Consider the following 20,227-nt stretch of genomic DNA (forward strand, 5'->3'; position numbering starts at 1 on the left):
CGCGATCTCTCACATCTCTGGATTAAATTCAATTTGCCACTGCTCTACCCCCTTATCAGTTGATTGATATCTTCCTGGAGTCTCCAGCTTTCTTCTTCATTATCAACCACACTGCCTATTTTAATAACACCTGAAAACTTCGTAATCATAATACTTATATTCAAGTTTAGATCATTGATAAATACCATAAAAAGCAATGGATCTGGCACTGAAAACTGTGGAACCACACTGGAAACATCCTTCCAGTCACAAAAACACCCATCAAACATTACCCTTTGCTTCCTGCCTCTGAGCCAAATTTGGATCCAATTTGCCACTTCGCCCTGAATCACATGGGCTTTTACTTAGAAAATGCATAATCATTAAATGTTATACTGCCTTCATGGGAAAACATCATTAATTGACTGATGATCTTCATTTGCACAACTAAAGAAATGTTAACTGAAGGAGAATCCTTAATTGAATAACTTATCTGTGCTCTGCACTTTACCTCTGAATCCATAAACCATTTTGGACACTGTGCTTTAGAAGTCTGCTTCAAAATGTTCATTGCTGGTAACATGTACATGAGACGTTGGAAACAGTGAGATAGACTGCAGTGCAAGGGACTGGATATTGTGAAACAGCAAAGAAAATATACATTCTGGAAGAATACCATCGAAAAGAAGTGTGGCCCTAACAGCCAAAAAGAAGATGAAGTGCTGAGCCCTTTTCAGCAAAAAATTCTTTTTCAAACATTTCTCTGACCGAATCTTCACAAAAGAAAAATGATGCTTTTAAAGTCATTAAACCCGAATTATCATGCACCGGAATCTTCTGAATCAGATGCCTCTCGTTGTGCCGACTGAATCCATGTCTCTTTCAATATTCTGCTGACATGCACACTATTAAATGTGCCACTAACTTATAGAATCAAAGAATAAGGGAATGGATGCAGCCCGTCGAGCCCATGCCAACTCTCAACAAGTCTCACTCCCCTGTCATTTACCCACAGCTGTGCAATTTTTTTCATTCGGATACTTATCCAACTCCGTATTGAAAGATAAGATTGAGTCTGACTCCACCGCCCTTTAGAGAAGTGTATTCCAGATTCTAACCACTTGCTGAGGAATGGCCACTCCTGTTCCTATGTATAAAGGCAGAGAAACACGGGATCGATTCCTGCCACACTCACAACCTTGCAAAGTGTAGCACCGTTATTCTATTCTCGTGACACAAGCTCCAGAAGTGTAGTCCAGCTGTTGAGGTTAAAGCTCTGGTTATGTTCCCAACAATGATTACTGCCACAGTGTTTCTGTAGTGTAGTGGTTATCACGTTCGCCTAACACGCGAAAAGTCCCCGGTTCGAAACCGGGCGGAAACATTATGCAAACGTGTTCAATTAATGATAAGATAAAATTAAATCATTCATATTAGTGGTTCAATGTTAACAGAGTGCAGTGTCTCACGATGCTGTTCCATTTGCTGATTTCTCTCTACAGTTCTGTTCACACTCAAATTCTACACAGTGTCTCTCACTCCCTCCCGTTTCCAGCCCTGACGCTGGAGTAACCAGATCTCAAAGCTGCACATTCCGTGCATTCAGGTCAGCTGTGAGAGATTATTAAAGGATCCTGCCACGCCACCACGCTTCACAACAGAAAATTAAAGCCACAAACAAACCCATCGACTAATCGCTCTTCCTCAGCTCCAGAGTGAGTGAGGGCGGGACAAGCCCTAACTTCCGCTCCCACACTCTCCAATCAGCCGCTGCCGGCGGAAAGCGGAGAATGCAGCATCAAACAGCGGTTTACCGCCCTTCACTGGGCTGCAAAATGCCACCGTTCGAGACAACGCTCCCCGTACACCGAACAGCAGCCTCATAAGATGCTTCATCTCAGCTTCCTGAGTTTGAGCCCCAGCTTGCACGAACACTTCTTCACTGGAAACAGCATTAATTATCTGATTGCCACGTTTTGCATCATGAAAGTAATCCTAACCGATAATTATATAATCATAGAGGTTTACAGCATGGAAGGAGTCATTTACGCCCATCGTATCTGCACCGGCCAACAAATGCCCAGTTTTAGATGTGTACCCCTGCACCTTATTGCATTTCATGTGCACATCTAAGAACTGGTTAAATGTGGTGAGGGTTTCTGCCTGCACCACACTTTCAGGCAGTGAGTTTGAGACCCCCACAAACATCTGCATGCAGAATGTTCACTTCAAATCCCCTTTAACCCTTACACTAATTACTTTTAAATTATGCAGCCTGGTTGTTGACCACTCCACTATGTGAAATAGACCCTTTTAATCAACAATATCTAGGCCCCTCCTATTTTTATACACCTCAATGCGGTCGCCCATCAGGCTCCTCTGTTCCAAGGAAAACAAACCCATCCTATCCAATCTGTCCTCAAAGCAAAGTTGCTCCACTCCCGGCAACATCTACGTAAATCTCCTCTGTACCCTCTCCAGCGTATTCACGTTCTTCCTTCAATGCGGTGACCAGAACTGCACGCAGTACTCCAGCTGTGGCCTAACCAGAATTTTATACAGTTCTAGCATAACCCACTTGCTGTTCTCTTCCTTGCTTCTGCCAATAAATGCAACCATTCCATATGACTTCTTAACCAACTTTTCCAACTGGCCAGCTACCTTCAGGGATCTGTGGACAAGCAATCCCAGTTACCTTTGTTCCTCTACACTTCTCAATGTCATACCAGTTGATGTGTATTCCCTTTCCTTGTTAGCCCTCCACACAAATGCGCGATCTCTCACATTTCTGGTTTAAATTCAATTTGCCACTGCTCTACCCCCTTATCAGTTGATTGATATCTTCCTGGAGTCTCCAGCTTTCTTCTTCATTATCAACCACACTGCCTATTTTAATAACACCTGAAAACTTCGCAATCATAACACTTATATTCAAGTTTAGATCATTGATAAATACCATAAAAAGCAATGGATCTAGCACTGAAAACTATGGAACCCCACTGGAAACATCCTTCCAGTCACAAAAACACCCATCAAACATTACCCTTTGCTTCCTGCCTGTGAGCCAAATTTGGATCCAATTTGCCACTGCGCCCTGAATCACATGGGCTTTTACTTAGAAAATGCATAATCATTAAATGTTATCCTGCCTTCATGGGAAAACATTAATTGACTGATGATCTTCATTTGCACAACTAAAGAAATGTTAACTGAAGGAGAGTCCTTAATTGAATAACTTATCTGTGCTCTGCACTTTAGCTCTGAATCCATAAACCATTTTGGACACTGTGCTTTAGAAGTCTGCTTCAAAATGTTCATTGCTGGTAACATGCACATGAGACGTTGGAAACAGTGAGATAGACTGTAGTGCAAGGGACTGGTTATTGTGAAACAGCAAAGAAAATATACATTCTGGAAGAATACCATCGAAAAGAAGTGTGGCCCGAACAGCCAAAAAGAAGATGAAGTGCTGAGCCCTTTTCAGCAAAAATTTATTTTTCAAACATTTCTCTGACCGAATCTTCATAAAAGAAAAATGATGCTTTTAAAGTCATTAATCCCGAATTTTCGTGCACCCGAATCTTCTGAATCAGATGCCTCTCGTTGTGTCGACTGAATCCATGTCCCTTTCAATATTCTGCTGACATGCACACTATTAAATGTGCCACTAACTTATAGAATCAAAGAATAAGGGAATGGATGCAGCCCGTCGAGCCCATGCCAACTCTCAACAAGTCTCACTCCCCTGTCATTTACCCACAGCTGTGCAATTTTTTTCATTCGGATACTTATCCAACTCCGTTTTGAAAGATAAGATTGAGTCTGACTCCACCGCCCTTTAGAGAAGTTTATTCCAGATTCTAACCACTTGCTGAGGAATGGCCACTCCTGTTCCTATGTATAAAGGCAGAGAAACACGGGATCAATTCCTGCCACACTCACAACCTTGCTAAATATAGCACCGTTATTCTATTCTCGTGACACAATCTCGAGAAGTGTAGTCCAGCTGTTGAGGTTAAAGCTCTGGTTATGTTCCCAAGAATGTTACTGGCACAGCGTTTCTGTAGTGTAGTGGTTATCACGTTCGCCTAACACGCGAAAAGTCCCCGGTTCGAAACCGGGCGGAAACATTATGCAAACGTGTTCAATTAATGATAAGATAAAATTAAATCATTCATATTAGTGGTTCAATGTTAACAGAGTGCAGTGTCTCACGATGCTGTTCCATTTGCTGATTTCTCTCTACAGTTCTGTTCACACTCAAATTCGACACAGTGTCTCTCACTCCCTCCCGTTTACAGCCCTGACGCTGGAGAAACCATATCTCAAAGCTGCACATTCCGTGCATTCAGGTCAGCTGTGAGAGATTATTAAAGGATCCTGCCACGCCACCACGCTTCACAACAGAAAATTAAAGCCACAAACAAACCCATCGACTAATCGCTCTTCCTCAGCTCCAGAGTGAGTGAGGGCGGGACAAGCCCTAACTTCCGCTCCCACACTCTCCAATCAGCCGCTGCCGGCGGAAAGCGGAGAATGCAGCATCAAACAGCGGTTTACCGCCCTTCACTGGGCTGCAAAATGCCACCGTTCCAGACAACGCTCCCCGTGCTCCGAACAGCAGCCTCATAAGATGCTTCATCTCAGCTTCCTGAGTTCGAGCCCCAGCTTGCACGAACACTTCTTCACTGGAAACAGCATTAATTATCTGATTGCCACGTTTTGCATCATGAAAGTAATCCTAACCGATAATTATATAATCAGTGAGGTTTACAGCATGGAAGGAGTCATTTACGCCCATCGTATCTGCACCGGCCAACAAATGCCCAGTTTTAGGTGTGTACCCCTGCACCTTATTGCATTTCATGTGCACATCTAAGAACTGGTTAAATGTGGTGAGGGTTTCTGCCTGCACCACACTTTCAGGCAGTGAGTTTGAGACCCCCACAAACATCTGCATGCAGAATGTTCACTTCAAATCCCCTTTAACGCTTACACTAATTACTTTTAAATTATGCAGCCTGGTTGTTGACCACTCCACTATGTGAAATAGACCCCTTTAATCAACAATATCTAGGCCCCTCCTATTTTTATACACCTCAATGCGGTCGCCCATCAGGCTCCTCTGTTCCAAGGAAAACAAACCCATCCTATCCAATCTGTCCTCAAAGCAAAGTTGCTCCACTCCCGGCAACATCTACGTAAATCTCCTCTGTACCCTCTCCAGCGTATTCACGTTCTTCCTTCAATGCGGTGACCAGAACTGCACGCAGTACTCCAGCTGTGGCCTTACCAGAATTTTATACAGTTCTAGCATAACCCACTTGCTGTTCTCTTCCTTGCTTCTGCCAATAAATGCAACCATTCCATATGACTTCTTAACCAACTTTTCCAACTGGCCAGCTACCTTCAGGGATCTGTGGACAAGCAATCCCATTTACCTTTGTTCCTCTACACTTCTCAATGTCATACCAGTTGATGTGTATTCCCTTTCCTTGTTAGCCCTCCACACAAATGCGCGATCTCTCACATTTCTGGTTTAAATTCAATTTGCCACTGCTCTACCCCCTTATCAGTTGACTGTTTTCTTCCTGGAGTCTCCAGCTTTCTTCTTCATTATCAACCACACTGCCTATTTTAATAACACCTGAAAACTTCGCAATCATAACACTTATATTCAAGTTTAGATCATTGATAAATACCATAAAAAGCAATGGATCTAGCACTGAAAACTGTGGAACCCCACTGGAAACATCCTTCCAGTCACAAAAACACCCATCAAACATTACCCTTTGCTTCCTGCCTGTGAGCCAAATTTGGATCCAATTTGCCACTGCGCCCTGAATCACATGGGCTTTTACTTAGAAAATGCATAATCATTAAATGTTATCCTGCCTTCATGGGAAAACATCATTAATTGACTGATGATCTTCATTTGCACAACTAAAGAAATGTTAACTGAAGGAGAGTCCTTAATTGAATAACTTATCTGTGCTCTGCACTTTAGCTCTGAATCCAGAAACCATTTTGGACACTGTGCTTAGAAGTCTGCTTCAAAATGTTCATTGCTGGTAACATGCACATGAGACGTTGGAAACAGTGAGATAGACTGTAGTGCAAGGGACTGGTTATTGTGAAACAGCAAAGAAAATATACATTCTGGAAGAATACCATCGAAAAGAAGTGTGGCCCGAACAGCCAAAAAGAAGATGAAGTGCTGAGCCCTTTTCAGCAAAAATTTATTTTTCAAACATTTCTCTGACCGAATCTTCATAAAAGAAAAATGATGCTTTTAAAGTCATTAATCCCGAATTTTCGTGCACCCGAATCTTCTGAATCAGATGCCTCTCGTTGTGTCGACTGAATCCATGTCCCTTTCAATATTCTGCTGACATGCACACTATTAAATGTGCCACTAACTTATAGAATCAAAGAATAAGGGAATGGATGCAGCCCGTCGAGCCCATGCCAACTCTCAACAAGTCTCACTCCCCTGTCATTTACCCACAGCTGTGCAATTTTTTTCATTCGGATACTTATCCAACTCCGTTTTGAGAGATAAGATTGAGTCTGACTCCACCGCCCTTTAGAGAAGTTTATTCCAGATTCTAACCACTTGCTGAGGAATGGCCACTCCTGTTCCTATGTATAAAGGCAGAGAAACACGGGATCAATTCCTGCCACACTCACAACCTTGCTAAATATAGCACCGTTATTCTATTCTCGTGACACAATCTCGAGAAGTGTAGTCCAGCTGTTGAGGTTAAAGCTCTGGTTATGTTCCCAAGAATGTTACTGGCGCAGCGTTTCTGTAGTGTAGTGGTTATCACGTTCGCCTAACACGCGAAAAGTCCCCGGTTCGAAACCGGGCGGAAACATTATGCAAACGTGTTCAATTAATGATAAGATAAAATTAAATCATTCATATTCGTGGTTCAATGTTAACAGAGTGCAGTGTCTCACGATGCTGTTCCATTTGCTGATTTCTCTCTACAGTTCTGTTCACACTCAAATTCGACACAGTGTCTCTCACTCCCTCCCGTTTACAGCCCTGACGCTGGAGAAACCATATCTCAAAGCTGCACATTCCGTGCATTCAGGTCAGCTGTGAGAGATTATTAAAGGATCCTGCCACGCCACCACGCTTCACAACAGAAAATTAAAGCCACAAACAAACCCATCGACTAATCGCTCTTCCTCAGCTCCAGAGTGAGTGAGGGCGGGACAAGCCCTAACTTCCGCTCCCACACTCTCCAATCAGCCGCTGCCGGCGGAAAGCGGAGAATGCAGCATCAAACAGCGGTTTACCGCCCTTCACTGGGCTGCAAAATGCCACCGTTCCAGACAACGCTCCCCGTGCTCCGAACAGCAGCCTCATAAGATGCTTCATCTCAGCTTCCTGAGTTCGAGCCCCAGCTTGCACGAACACTTCTTCACTGGAAACAGCATTAATTATCTGATTCCCACGTTTTGCATCATGAAAGTAATCCTAACCGATAATTATATAATCAGTGAGGTTTACAGCATGGAAGGAGTCATTTACGCCCATCGTATCTGCACCGGCCAACAAATGCCCAGTTTTAGGTGTGTACCCCTGCACCTTATTGCATTTCATGTGCACATCTAAGAACTGGTTAAATGTGGTGAGGGTTTCTGCCTGCACCACACTTTCAGGCAGTGAGTTTGAGACCCCCACAAACATCTGCATGCAGAATGTTCACTTCAAATCCCCTTTAACGCTTACACTAATTACTTTTAAATTATGCAGCCTGGTTGTTGAACACTCCACTATGTGAAATAGACCCTTTTAATCAACAATATCTAGGCCCCTCCTATTTTTATACACCTCAATGCGGTCGCCCATCAGCCTCCTCTGTTCCAAGGAAAACAAACCCATCCTATCCAATCTGTCCTCATAGCAAAGTTGCTCCACTCCCGGCAACATCTACGTAAATCTCCTCTGTACCCTCTCCAGCGTATTCACGTTCTTCCTTCAATGCGGTGACCAGAACTGCACGCAGTACTCCAGCTGTGGCCTAACCAGAATTTTATACAGTTCTAGCATAACCCACTTGCTGTTCTGTTCCTTGCTTCTGCCAATAAATGCAACCATTCCATATGACTTCTTAATCAACTTTTCCAACTGGTCAGCTACATTCAGGGATCTGTGGACAAGCAATCCCAGTTACCTTTGTTCCTCTACACTTCTCAATGTCATACCAGTTGATGTGTATTCCCTTTCCTTGTTCGCCCTCCACAAATGCGCGATCTCTCACATCTCTGGATTAAATTCAATTTGCCACTGCTCTACCCCCTTATCAGTTGATTGATATCTTCCTGGAGTCTCCAGCTTTCTTCTTCTTTATCAATCACACTGCCTATTTTAATAACACCTGAAAACTTCGTAATTATAACACCTATATTCAAGTTTAGTTCATTGATAAATACCATAAAAAGCAATGGATCTGGCACTGAAAACTGTGGAACCCCACTGGAAACATCCTTCCAGTCACAAAAACACCCATCAAACATTACCCTTTGCTTCCTGCCTCTGAGCCAAATTTGGATCCAATTTGCCACTTCGCCCTGAATCGCATGTGCTTTTACTTAGAAAATGCATAATCATTAAATGTTATCCTGCCTTCATGGGAAAACATCATTTATTGACTGATGATCTTCATTTGCACAACTAAAGAAATGTTAACTGAAGTGGAGTCCTTAATTGAATAACTTAGCTGTGCTCTGCACTTTACCTCTGAATCCATAAACCATTTTGGACACTGTGCTTTAGAAGTCTGCTTCAAAATGTTCATTGCTGGTAACATGTACATGAGACGTTCGAAACAGTGAGATAGACTGTAGTGCAAGGGACTGCTTATTGTGAAACAGCAAAGAAAATATGCATTCTGGAATAATAACATCGAAAAGAAGTGTGGCCCTAACAGCCAAAAAGAAGATGAAGTGCTGAGCCCTTCTCAGCAAAAAATTATTTTCCCAAACATTTCTCTGACCGAATCTTCACAAAACAAAAATGATGCTTTTAAAGTCATTAAACCCGAATTTTCGTGCACCCGAATCTTCTGAATCAGATGCCTCTCGTTGTGCCGACTGAATCCATGTCCCTTTCAATATTCTGCTGACATGCACACTATTAAATGTGCCACTAACTTATAAAATCGAAGAATAAGGGAATGGTTGCAGCCCGTCGAGCCCATGCCAACTCTCAACAAGTCTCACTCCCCTGTCATTTACCCACAGCTGTGCAATTTTTTTCATTCGGATATTTATCCAACTCCGTTTTGAAAGATAAGATTGAGTCTGACTCCACCGCCCTTTGGAGCAGTGTATTCCAGATTCTAACCACTTGCTGAGGAATGGCCACTCCTGTTCCTATGTATAAAGGCAGAGAAACACGGGATCAATGCCTGCCACACTCACAACCTTGCTAAATATAGCACCGTCATTCTATTCTCGTGACACAAGCTCCAGAAGTGTGGTCCAGCTGTTGAGGTTAAAGCTCTGGTTATGTTCCCAACAATGTTACTGCCACAGCGTTTCCGTAGTGTAGTGGTTATCACGTTTGCCTCACACGCGAAAGGTCCCCGGTTCGAAACCGGGCGGAAACATTATGCAAACGTGTACAATTAATGATTGTATAAAATTAAATCATTCATATGGGTGGTTCAATATTAACAGAGTACAGTGTCTCACGATGCTGTTCCATTTGCTGATTTCTCTCTGCAGTTCTGTTCACACTCAAATTCTACACAGTGTCTCTCACTCCCTCCCGTTTCCAGCCCTGACGCTGGAGAAACCATATCTCAAAGCTGCACATTCCGTGCATTCAGGTCAGCTGTGAGAGATTATTAAAGGATCCTGCCACGCCACCACGCTTCACAACAGAAAATTAAAGCCACAAACAAACCCATCGAATAATCGCTCTTCCCCAGCTCCAGAGTGAGTGAGGGCGGGACAAGCCCTAACTTCCGCTCCCACACTCTCCAATCAACCGCTGCCGGCGGAAAGCGGAGAATGCAGCATCAAACAGCGGTTTACCGCTCTTCACTGGGCTGCAAAATGCCAGCGTTCGAGAGAACGCTCCCCGTACACCGAACAGCAGCCTCATAAGATGCTTCATCTCAGCTTCCTGAGTTCGAGCCCCAGCTTGCACGAACACTTCTTCACTGGAAACACCATTAATTATCTGATTGCCACGTTTTGCATCATGAAAGTAATCCTAACCGATAATTATATAATCATAGAGGTTTACAGCATGGAAGGAGTCATTTAAGCCTATCGTATCTGCACCGGCCAACAAATGCCCAGTTTTAGGTGTGTACCCCTGCACCTTATTGCATTTCATGTGCACATCTAAGAACTGGTTAAATGTGGTGAGGGTTTCTGCCTGCACCACACTTTCAGGCAGTGAGTTTGAGACCCCCACAAACATCTGCATGCAGAATGTTCACTTCAAATCCCCTTTAACGCTTACACTAATTACTTTTAAATTATGCAGCCTGGTTGTTGACCACTCCACTATGTGAAATAGACCCTTTTAATCAACAATATCTAGGCCCCTCCTATTTTTATACACCTCAATGCGGTCGCCCATCAGCCTCCTCTGTTCCAAGGAAAACAAACCCATCCTATCCAATCTGTCCTCATAGCAAAGTTGCTCCACTCCCGGCAACATCTACGTAAATCTCCTCTGTACCCTCTCCAGCGTATTCACGTTCTTCCTTCAATGCGGTGACCAGAACTGCACGCAGTACTCCAGCTGTGGCCTAACCAGAATTTTATACAGTTCTAGCATAACCCACTTGCTGTTCTGTTCCTTGCTTCTGCCAATAAATGCAACCATTCCATATGACTTCTTAATCAACTTTTCCAACTGGTCAGCTACATTCAGGGATCTGTGGACAAGCAATCCCAGTTACCTTTGTTCCTCTACACTTCTCAATGTCATACCAGTTGATGTGTATTCCCTTTCCTTGTTCGCCCTCCACAAATGCGCGATCTCTCACATCTCTGGATTAAATTCAATTTGCCACTGCTCTACCCCCTTATCAGTTGATTGATATCTTCCTGGAGTCTCCAGCTTTCTTCTTCTTTATCAATCACACTGCCTATTTTAATAACACCTGAAAACTTCGTAATTATAACACCTATATTCAAGTTTAGTTCATTGATAAATACCATAAAAAGCAATGGATCTGGCACTGAAAACTGTGGAACCCCACTGGAAACATCCTTCCAGTCACAAAAACACCCATCAAACATTACCCTTTGCTTCCTGCCTCTGAGCCAAATTTGGATCCAATTTGCCACTTCGCCCTGAATCGCATGTGCTTTTACTTAGAAAATGCATAATCATTAAATGTTATCCTGCCTTCATGGGAAAACATCATTTATTGACTGATGATCTTCATTTGCACAACTAAAGAAATGTTAACTGAAGTGGAGTCCTTAATTGAATAGCTTAGCTGTGCTCTGCACTTTACCTCTGAATCCATAAACCATTTTGGACACTGTGCTTTAGAAGTCTGCTTCAAAATGTTCATTGCTGGTAACATGTACATGAGACGTTCGAAACAGTGAGATAGACTGTAGTGCAAGGGACTGCTTATTGTGAAACAGCAAAGAAAATATGCATTCTGGAATAATAACATCGAAAAGAAGTGTGGCCCTAACAGCCAAAAAGAAGATGAAGTGCTGAGCCCTTCTCAGCAAAAAATTATTTTCCCAAACATTTCTCTGACCGAATCTTCACAAAACAAAAATGATGCTTTTAAAGTCATTAAACCCGAATTTTCGTGCACCCGAATCTTCTGAATCAGATGCCTCTCGTTGTGCCGACTGAATCCATGTCCCTTTCAATATTCTGCTGACATGCACACTATTAAATGTGCCACTAACTTATAAAATCGAAGAATAAGGGAATGGTTGCAGCCCGTCGAGCCCATGCCAACTCTCAACAAGTCTCACTCCCCTGTCATTTACCCACAGCTGTGCAATTTTTTTCATTCGGATATTTATCCAACTCCGTTTTGAAAGATAAGATTGAGTCTGACTCCACCGCCCTTTGGAGCAGTGTATTCCAGATTCTAACCACTTGCTGAGGAATGGCCACTCCTGTTCCTATGTATAAAGGCAGAGAAACACGGGATCAATGCCTGCCACACTCACAACCTTGCTAAATATAGCACCGTCATTCTATTCTCGTGACACAAGCTCCAGAAGTGTGGTCCAGCTGTTGAGGTTAAAGCTCTGGTTATGTTCCCAACAATGTTACTGCCACAGCGTTTCCGTAGTGTAGTGGTTATCACGTTTGCCTCACACGCGAAAGGTCCACGGTTCGAAACCGGGCGGAAACATTATGCAAACGTGTACAATTAATGATTGTATAAAATTAAATCATTCATATAGGTGGTTCAATATTAACAGAGTACAGTGTCTCACGATGCTGTTCCATTTGCTGATTTCTCTCTGCAGTTCTGTTCACACTCAAATTCTACACAGTGTCTCTCACTCCCTCCCGTTTCCAGCCCTGACGCTGGAGAAACCATATCGCAAAGCTGCACATTCCGTGCATTCAGGTCAGCTGTGAGAGATTATTAAAGGATCCTGCCACGCCACCACGCTTCACAACAGAAAATTAAAGCCACAAACAAACCCATCGAATAATCGCTCTTCCCCAGCTCCAGAGTGAGTGAGGGCGGGACAAGCCCTAACTTCCGCTCCCACACTCTCCAATCAACCGCTGCCGGCGGAAAGCGGAGAATGCAGCATCAAACAGCGGTTTACCGCCCTTCACTGGGCTGCAAAATGCCACCGTTCGAGACAACGCCCCCCGTACACCGAACAGCAGCCTCATAAGATGCTTCATCTCAGCTTCCTGACTTCGAGCCCCAGCTTGCACGAACACTTCTTCACTGGAAACACCATTAAATATCTGATTGCCACGTTTTGCATCATGAAAGTAATCCTTACCGATAATTATATAATCATAGAGGTTTACAGCATGGAAGGAGTCATTTAAGCCCATCGTATCTGCACCGGCCAACAAATGCCAAGTTTTAGGTGTGTACCCCTGCACCTTATTGCATTTCATGTGCACGTCTAAGAACTTGTTAAATGTGGTGAGGGTTTCTGCCTGCTTCAAAATGTTCATTGCTGGTAACATGTACATGGGAAGTTGGAAACAGTGAGATAGACTATAGTGCAAGGGACTGATTATTGTGAAACAGCAAAGAAAATATACATTCTGGAAGAATACCATCGAAAAGAAGTGTGACCCTAACAGCCAAAAAGAAGATGAAGTGCTGAGTTCTTTTCAGCAAAAAATTATTTTCCCAAACATTTCTCTGACCGAATCTTCACAAAACAAAACTGATGCTTTTAAAGTCATTAAACCCGAATTTTCGTGCACCCGAATCTTCTGAATCAGATGCCTCTCGTTGTGCCTACTGAATCCATGTCCCTTTCAATATTCTGCTGACATGCACACTATTAAATGTGCCACTAACTTATACAATCAAAGAATAAGGGAATGGTTGCAGCCCGTCGAGCCCATGCCAACTCTCAACAAGTCTCACTCCCCTGTCATTTACCCACAGCTGTGCAATTTTTTTCATTCGGATACTTATCCAACTCCGTTTTGAAAGATAAGATTGAGTCTGACTCCACCGCCCTTCAGAGCAATGTATTCCAGATTCTAACTACTTGCTGAGGAATGGCCACTCCTGTTCCTCTGCATAAAGGCAGAGAAACACGGGATCAATTCCTGCCTCACTCACAACCTTGCTAAATATAGCACCGTCATTCTATTCTCGTGACACAAGCTCCAGAAGTGTAGTCCAGCTGTTGAGGTTAAAGCTCTGGTTATGTTCCCAAGAATGTTACTGGCACAGCGTTTCTGTAGTGTAGTGGTTATCACGTTCGCCTAACACGCGAAAAGTCCCCGGTTCGAAACCGGGCGGAAACATTATGCAAACGTGTTCAATTAATGATAAGATAAAATTAAATCATTCATATTAGTCGTTCAATGTTAACAGAGTGCAGTGTCTCACGATGCTGTTCCATTTGCTGATTTCTCTCTTCAGTGCTGTTCACACTCAAATTCGACACAGTGTCTCTCACTCCCTCCCGTTTACAGCCCTGACGCTGGAGAAACCATATCTCAAAGCTGCACATTCCGTGCATTCAGGTCAGCTGTGAGAGATTATTAAAGGATCCTGCCACGCCACCACGCTTCACAACAGAAAATTAAAGCCACAAACAAACCCATCGACTAATCGCTCTTCCTCAGCTCCAGAGTGAGTGAGGGCGGGACAAGCCCTAACTTCCGCTCCCACACTCTCCAATCAGCCGCTGCCGGCGGAAAGCGGAGAATGCAGCATCAAACAGCGGTTTACCGCCCTTCACTGGGCTGCAAAATGCCACCGTTCCAGACAACGCTCCCCGTGCTCCGAACAGCAGCCTCATGAGATGCTTCATCTCAGCTTCCTGAGTTCGAGCCCCAGCTTGCACGAACACTTCTTCACTGGAAACAGCATTAATTATCTGATTGCCACGTTTTGCATCATGAAAGTAATCCTAACCGATAATTATATAATCAGTGAGGTTTACAGCATGGAAGGAGTCATTTACGCCCATCGTATCTGCACCGGCCAACAAATGCCCAGTTTTAGGTGTGTACCCCTGCACCTTATTGCATTTCATGTGCACATCTAAGAACTGGTTAAATGTGGTGAGGGTTTCTGCCTGCACCACACTTTCAGGCAGTGAGTTTGAGACCCCCACAAACATCTGCATGCAGAATGTTCACTTCAAATCCCCTTTAACGCTTACACTAATTACTTTTAAATTATGCAGCCTGGTTGTTGACCACTCCACTATGTGAAATAGACCCTTTTAATCAACAATATCTAGGCCCCTCCTATTTTTATACACCTCAATGCGGTCGCCCATCAGCCTCCTCTGTTCCAAGGAAAACAAACCCATCCTATCCAATCTGTCCTCATAGCAAAGTTGCTCCACTCCCGGCAACATCTACGTAAATCTCCTCTGTACCCTCTCCAGCGTATTCACGTTCTTCCTTCAATGCGGTGACCAGAACTGCACGCAGTACTCCAGCTGTGGCCTAACCAGAATTTTATACAGTTCTAGCATAACCCACTTGCTGTTCTGTTCCTTGCTTCTGCCAATAAATGCAACCATTCCATATGACCTTCTTAACCAACTTTTCCAACTTTCCAGCTACCTTCAGGGATCTGTGGACAAGCAATCCCAGTTACCTTTGTTCCTCTACACTTCTCAATGTCATACCAGTTGATGTGTATTCCCTTTCCTTGCTAGCCCTCCACAAATGCGCGATCTCTCACATCTCTGGATTAAATTCCATTTGCCACTGCTCTACCCCCTTATCAGTTGATTGATATCTTCCTGGAGTCTCCAGCTTTCTTCTTCATTGTCAACCCACTGCCTATTTTAATAACACCTGAAAACTTCGTCATCATAACACCTATATTCAAGTTTAGATCATTGATAAATACCATAAAAAGCAATGGATCTGGCACTGAAAACTGCGGAACCCCACTGGAAACATACTTCCAGTCACAAAAACACCCATCAAACATTACCCTTTGCTTCCTGCCTCTGAGCCAAATTTGGATCCAATATGCCACTTCGCCCTGAATCACATGGGCTTTTACTTAGAAAATGCATAATCATTAAATGTTATCCTGCCTTCATGGGAAAACATCATTAATTGACTGATGAACTTCATTTGCATAACTAAAGAAATGTTAACTGAAGGAGAGTCCTTAATTGAATAACTTAGCTGTGCTCTGCACTTTACCTCTGAATCCATAAACCATTTTGGACACTGTGCTTTAGAAGTCTGCTTCAAAATGTTCATTGCTGGTAACATGTACATGAGACGTTGGAAACAGTGAGATAGACTGTAGTGCAAGGGACTGGTTATTGTGAAACAGCAAAGAAAATATACATTCTGGAAGAATACCATCGAAAAGAAGTGTGACCCGAACAGCCAAAAAGAAGATGAAGTGCTGAGCCCTTTTCAGCAAAAAATTATTTTCCCAAACATTTCTCTGACCGAATCTTCACAAAACAAAAATGATGCTTTTAAAGTCATTAAACCCGAATTTTCGTGCACCCGAATCTTCTGAATCAGATGCCTCTCGTTGTGCCGACTGAATCCATGTCCCTTTCAATATTCTGCTGACATGCACACTATTAAATGTGCCACTAACTTCTAGAATCAAAGAATAAGGGAATGGGTGCAGCCCGTCGAGCCCATGCCAACTCTCAACATGTCTCACTCCCCTGTCACTTACCCACAGCTGTGCAATTTTTTTCATTCGGATACTTATCCAGCTCCGTTTTGAAAGATAAGATTGAGTCTGACTCCACCGCCCTTTAGAGCAATGTATTCCAGATTCTAACTACTTGCTGAGGAATGGCCACTCCTGTTCCTATGTATAAAGGCAGAGAAACACGGGATCAATTCCTGCCTCACTCACAACCTTGCGAAATATAGCACCGTCATTCTATTCTCGTGACACAAGCTCGAGAAGTGTAGTCCAGCTGTTGAGGTTAAAGCTCTGGTTATGTTCCCAACAACGTTACTGGCACAGCGTTTCCGTAGTGTAGTGGTTATCACGTTCGCCTCACACGCGAAAGGTCCCTGGTTCGAAACCGGGCGGAATCATTATGCAAACGTGTTCAATTAATGATTAGATAAAATTAAATCATTCATATTTGTGGTGCAATATTAACACAGTGCAGTGTCTCACGATGCTGGTCCATTTGCTGATTTCTCTCTGCAGTTCTGTTCACACTCAAATTCTACACAGTGTCTCTCACTCCCTCCCGTTTCCAGCCCTGACGCTGGAGAAACCATATCTCAAAGCTGCACATTCCGTGCATTCAGGTCAGCTGTGAGAGATTATTAAAGGATCCTGCCACGCCACCACGCTTCACAACAGAAAATTAAAGCCACAAACAAACCCATCGACTAATCGCTCTTCCACAGCTCCAGAGTGAGTGAGGGCGAGACAAGCCCTAACTTCCGCTCCCACACTCTCCAATCAGCCGCTGCCGGCGGAAAGCGGAGAATGCAGCATCAAACAACGGTTTGCCGCCCTTCACTGGGCTGCAAAATGCCACCGTTCGAGACAACGCTCTCCGTACACCGAACAGCAGCCTCATAAGATGCTTCATCTCAGCTTCCTGAGTTCGAGCCCCAGCTTGCACGAACACTTCTTCACTGGAAACACCATTAATTATCTGATTGCCACGTTTTGCATCATGAAAGTAATCCTAACCGATAATTATATAATCATAGAGGTTTACAGCATGGAAGGAGTCATTTAAGCCCATCGTATCTGCACCGGCCAACAAATGTCCAGTTTTAGGTGTGTCCCCCTGCACCTTATTGCATTTCATGTGCACATCTCAGAACGTGTTAAATGTGGTGAGGGTTTCTGCCTGCACCACACTTTCAGGCAGTGAGTTTGAGACCCCCACAAACATCTGCATGCAGAATGTTCACTTCAAATCCCCTTTAACCCTTACACTAATTACTTTTAAATTATGCAGCCTGGTTGTTGACCACTCCACTATGTGAAATAGACCCTTTTAATCAACAATATCTAGGCCCCTCCTTTTTATATACACCTTAATGCTGTCGCCCATCAGCCTCCTCTGTTCCAAGGAAAACAAACCCATCCTATCCAATCTGTCCTCATAGCAAAGTTGCTCCACTCCCGGCAACATCTACGTAAATCTCCTCTGTACCCTCTCCAGCGTATTCACGTCCTTCTTTCAATGCGGTGACTAGAACTGTACGCAGTACTCCAGCTGTGGCCTAACCAGAATTTTATACAGTTCTAGCAAAACCCACTTGCTGTTCTGTTCCTTGCTTCTGCCAATAAATGCAACCATTCCATATGACTTCTTAACCAACTTTTCCAACTGACCAGCTACCTTCAGGGATCTGTGGACAAGCAATCCCAGTTACCTTTGTTCCTCTACACTTCTCAATGTCATACCAGTTGATGTGTATTCCCTTTCCTTGTTAGCCCTCCACAAATGCGCGATCTCTCACATCTCTGGATTAAATTCCATTTGCCACTGCTCTACCCCCTTATCAGTTGATTGATATCTTCCTGGATTCTCCAGCTTTCTTCTTCATTATCAATCACACTGCCTATTTTAATAACACCTGAAAACTTCGTAATTATAACACCTATATTCAAGTTTAGTTCATTGATAAATACCATAAAAAGCAATGGATCTGGCACTGAAAACTGTGGAACCCCAGTGGAAACATCCTTCCAGTCACAAAAACACACATCAAACATTACCCTTTGCTTCCTGCCTCTGAGCCAAATTTGGATCCAATTTGCCACTTCGCCCTGAATCGCATGTGCTTTTACTTAGAAAATGCATAATCATTAAATGTTATCCTGCCCTCATGGGAAAACATCATTTATTGACTGATGATCTTCATTTGCACAACTAAAGAAATGTTAACTGAAGTGGAGTCCTTAATTGAATAACTTAGCTGTGCTCTGCACTTTACCTCTGAATCCATAAACCATTTTGGACACTGTGCTTTAGAAGTCTGCTTCAAAATGTTCATTGCTGGTAACATGTACATGGGAAGTTGGAAACAGTGAGATAGACTATAGTGCAAGGGACTGATTATTGTGAAACAGCAAAGAAAATATACATTCTGGAAGAATACCATCGAAAAGAAGTGTGACCCTAACAGCCAAAAAGAAGATGAAGTGCTGAGTCCTTTTCAGCAAAAAATTGTTTTCCCAAACATTTCTCTGACCGAATCTTCACAAAACAAAAATGATGCTTTTAAAGTCATTAAACCCGAATTTTCGTGCACCCGAATCTTCTGAATCAGATGCCTCTCGTTGTGCCTACTGAATCCATGTCCCTTTCAATATTCTGCTGACATGCACACTATTAAATGTGCCACTAACTTATACAATCAAAGAATAAGGGAATGGTTGCAGCCCGTCGAGCCCATGCCAACTCTCAACAAGTCTCACTCCCCTGTCATTTACCCACAGCTGTGCAATTTTTTGCATTCGGATACTTATCCAACTCCGTTTTAAAAGATAAGATTGAGTCTGACTCCACCGCCCTTTAGAGCAGTGTATTCCAGATTCTAACCACTTGCTGAGGAATGGCCACTTCTGTTCCTATGTATAAAGGCAGAGAAACACGGGATCAATTCCTGCCACACTCACAACCTTGCTAAATATAGCATTGTCATTCTGTTCTCGTGACACAAGCTCCAGAAGTGTAGTCCAACTGTTGAGGTTAAAGCTCTGGTTATGTTCCCAACAATGTTACTGCCACAGCGTTTCCGTAGTGTAGTGGTTATCACGTTCGCCTCACACGCGAAAGGAAACCGGGCGGTAACATTATGCAAACGTGTTCAATTAATGATTAGATAAAATTAAATCATTCATATTAGTGGTTCAATATTAACAGAGTGCAGTGTCTCACGATGCTGTTCCATTTGCTGACTTCTCTCTACAGTTCTGTCCACACTAAAATTTAACACAGTGTCTCTCACTCCCTCCCGTTTCCAGCCCTGACGCTGGAGAAACCATATCTCAAAGCTGCACATTCCGTGCATTCATGTCAGCTGTGAGAGATTATTAAAGGATCCTGCCACGCCACCACGCTTCACAACAGAAAATTGAAGCCACAAACAAACCCATCGACGAATCGCTCTTCCCCAGCTCCAGAGTGAGTGAGGGCGGGACAAGCCCTAACTTCCGCTCCCACACTCTCCAATCAGCCGCTGCCGGCGGAAAGCGGAGAATGCAGCATCAAACAGCGGTTTACCGCCCTTCACTGGGCTGCAAAATGCCACCGTTCGATAGAACGCTCCCCGTACACCGAACAGTAGCCTCATAAGATGCTTCATCTCAGCTTCCTGTGTTCGAGCCCCAGCTTGCACGAACACTTCTTCACTGGAAACACCATTAATTATCTGATTGCCACGTTTTGCATTATGAAAGTAATCCTAACCGATAATTATATAATCATAGAGGTTTACAGCATGGAAGGAGTAATTTAAGCCCATCGTATCTGCACCGGCCAACAAATGCCAAGTTTTAGGTGTGTACCCCTGCACCTTATTGCATTTCATGTGCACGTCTAAGAACTTGTTAAATGTGGTGAGGGTTTCTGG

The 20,227-nt window shown here is 43.5% G+C and overlaps 7 non-coding genes across 7 annotated transcripts; all 7 read left to right on the plus strand.

Moving 5' to 3' along the window:
* The first annotated feature begins 1,290 nt into the window (after positions 1–1,290).
* trnav-aac (transfer RNA valine (anticodon AAC)) lies at positions 1,291–1,363 on the plus strand. The gene has a single exon. It is a non-coding gene; the product is annotated as a tRNA-Val (tRNA).
* A 2,673-nt stretch (positions 1,364–4,036) lies between these two features.
* trnav-aac (transfer RNA valine (anticodon AAC)) lies at positions 4,037–4,109 on the plus strand. The gene has a single exon. It is a non-coding gene; the product is annotated as a tRNA-Val (tRNA).
* Positions 4,110–6,784: 2,675 nt separating this feature from the next.
* Positions 6,785–6,857, plus strand: trnav-aac (transfer RNA valine (anticodon AAC)). The gene has a single exon. It is a non-coding gene; the product is annotated as a tRNA-Val (tRNA).
* A 2,675-nt stretch (positions 6,858–9,532) lies between these two features.
* On the plus strand, positions 9,533–9,605 carry trnav-cac (transfer RNA valine (anticodon CAC)). Its single transcript has one exon. It is a non-coding gene; the product is annotated as a tRNA-Val (tRNA).
* A 2,675-nt stretch (positions 9,606–12,280) lies between these two features.
* trnav-cac (transfer RNA valine (anticodon CAC)) lies at positions 12,281–12,353 on the plus strand. Its single transcript has one exon. It is a non-coding gene; the product is annotated as a tRNA-Val (tRNA).
* Positions 12,354–13,890: 1,537 nt separating this feature from the next.
* Positions 13,891–13,963, plus strand: trnav-aac (transfer RNA valine (anticodon AAC)). The gene has a single exon. It is a non-coding gene; the product is annotated as a tRNA-Val (tRNA).
* Positions 13,964–16,638: 2,675 nt separating this feature from the next.
* Positions 16,639–16,711, plus strand: trnav-cac (transfer RNA valine (anticodon CAC)). Its single transcript has one exon. It is a non-coding gene; the product is annotated as a tRNA-Val (tRNA).
* Positions 16,712–20,227: the final 3,516 nt, after the last annotated feature.

Source organism: Pristiophorus japonicus, chromosome 3 (genome assembly GCF_044704955.1).
Source record: "Pristiophorus japonicus isolate sPriJap1 chromosome 3, sPriJap1.hap1, whole genome shotgun sequence".
Taxonomy (NCBI): Eukaryota; Metazoa; Chordata; class Chondrichthyes; family Pristiophoridae; genus Pristiophorus; species Pristiophorus japonicus.